The sequence below is a fragment of the Cucurbita pepo genome, unplaced genomic scaffold (genome assembly GCF_057944985.1).
Source record: "Cucurbita pepo subsp. pepo isolate OVF unplaced genomic scaffold, ASM5794498v1 scafford_98, whole genome shotgun sequence".
NCBI lineage: Eukaryota > Viridiplantae > Streptophyta > Magnoliopsida > Cucurbitales > Cucurbitaceae > Cucurbita > Cucurbita pepo.
In genome coordinates this window covers 5001-7500 of record NW_028258001.1, presented here as the reverse complement: position 1 = coordinate 7500, position 2500 = coordinate 5001, and positions in this window count along the sequence as shown.

Here is a 2500-nt window from a genome sequence, read left to right as displayed (position 1 = left end):
CGCCCCCCGCGCACTCCCCCCGCACACCCCCCGCCCACCCTCGCACACCCTACACGCCCCCCGCGCGCGCTCCCCCCACACACCCCCGCGCACTCCCCCCGCACACCCCCCGCACGCCCCCGCGCGCTCTCCCTGCACACCCCCGCGCCCCCACTCACCTCGCGCACGCCAAGCCCCATCCTATGCTATGTGTGATAAATGTTCTACCAACAGCATATCAAAAGTGTTGGATGTTACCTCCATAAAGAAAACATCACACCCAATACCTATGAAGCGTGAGTACACGTATAAAGCCTTGAAGGTTAGCCCCTACAACAATTCATCACACCTAACATCCGTGGAAAGTAAGAACGTGTATAAAACCTTGGACTATAAAAATATCATCAAACCCAATACCCGTGAAAAGTGAATGTTCATTTTTAATGCTTGTATTGTTGTGACTTTTTTTTTTTTTGGGGGAACTAAGAAAAGAGTGACACCCGTAAAAATTTAACTATTTTTTTTTTCTTTTGGTTGTCTAAAACAATAAAATGAAGAGTTTTGATACTAGAGCAAGTACATTACACTAAGACACCCACCAGGACCTTGTTTTTACAATCATCATCCATTAATTGTGAAAGTACATGTGGAGTGGTTGGTTTGTTGTAATTTTTTTTCTGGGAGCTAAGCAACATGAAAGAAAGAATGATTCCCACAAAATTTCAGATTTTTTTTACAACTCTAACTATTTTTTCTAATTTCTTATTATTTAATATTTAAAAATTCATTAAAAAAAAATTGGTTGGTTGAAAAACTATGAAACTTGATTTCTAGATCCATTACAATGTCCAATCCATGAATCAATCGAGTTCATGGAAAAAAATATTATAAAACTTGAGATATTTGACCGTATGACCGTTCAGAAAAATCGTATCTAGGCCTGGCAGACCAAAAATGCCTCAAAATGTACTATATAGGGGGGTGACTAGTCTGCATGGGCTGGGCACGGGGGTACCCCCTATATCTTCCGCCACCCCCACGCCCCAAGCACTATGCGCCGCACATGGGCATATGCTTGGGCCGTACGGGTGGTGGTCGGAGGTCGAGGGCGTTTGACGACGGTGGTGCGGTGGCGGAACGCGCACGGTGGGGCAGTGTCGGAACGTTCCCTCGCGCTCGCCCGCCCCGCCATGCCCCACCCGCGTGCGCCCCGCCCTGCCCCACCCCCGCCCTGCCCCGCCAGCGCGCGCGCGCGTGCGCGCCCCACGCCCCGCACAGCCCTCGTTCTCCCGCGCGCGCGCCCCGTCCCGCCCCGCCCGCGTGCTTCTGCGCGCGCGCGCCCCGCCCCGCCCAGCCCTCGTTCTCCCGCGCGCGCGCGCCCCGTCCCGCCCCGCCCGCGTGCTTCTGCGCGCGCGCGCCCCGCCCCGCCCAGCCCTCGTTCTCCCGCGCGCGCGCGCCCCGTCCCCCCCCGCCCGCGTGCTTCTGCGCGCGCGCGCCCCGCCCCGCCCAGCCCTCGTTCTCCCGCGCGCGCGCGCCCCGTCCCGCCCCGCCCGCGTGCTTCTGCGCGCGCGCGCCCCGCCCCGCCAGCGTCTCCCGCGCGCGCGCGCCCCGCCCCGCCCGCGTTCTTCTGCGCGCGCGCGCCCCGCCCCGCCCCGCGTGCTGCTGCGTGCACGCCCGCGCCCCATCCATCACCCATTAATTGTGAAAGTACTTGTGGAGTGGTCGGTTTGTTGTAATTTTTTTTCTGGGAGCTAAGAAACATGAAAGAATGATTCCCAAAAAAATTCAGATTTTTTTGACAAATCTAGCTATTTTTTTTAATTTCTTATTATTTAATTTTTAAAAATTCATTAAAAAAAATTGGTTGGTTGAAAAATTATGAAACTTGATTTCTAGATCCATTACAATGTCCAATCCATGAATCAATCGAGTTCATGGAAAAAAACACTCTAAAACTTGAGATATTTGACCGTATGACGGCTCAGAAAAATCGTATCTAGGCCTGGCAGACCAAAAATGCCTCAAAATGTACTATATAGGGGGGTGACTAGTCTGCATGGGCTGGGCACGGGGGTACCCCTATATCTTCCACCACCCACACGCCCCAAGCACTATGCGCCGCACATGGGCATATGCTTGGGGCGTGGGAGTGGTGGTCGGCGGACGAGGGCGGTTGACGGCGGCGGTGCGGTGGCGAAACTTGCACGGTCAGGCAGTGTCGGGTGCGCCTTTGGGCATGTGACATGAGCCTTGTTGAGAATGAAATGTTGCGATGTTGCCTTCTAACTTGGGCTGGCTTGAGGATGGTTGATGGTTGGTACGATGATGAAACATGCAAGGTGGGGTGGAGCCGGGTGCCTTCGGGCGTGCGGCATGAACCTCGTTGAGTGTGTGACGTTGTGGTGATGCCTCGCCAGCCTTGGGCCAGCCCTATGTTTTGAAGGCGGGTGGTGCCAGAACATGTTTGGCTGGTTGGAATCGGGTGCCTTTGGGTGTGCGACATGAGCCTTGTTGAGCACGG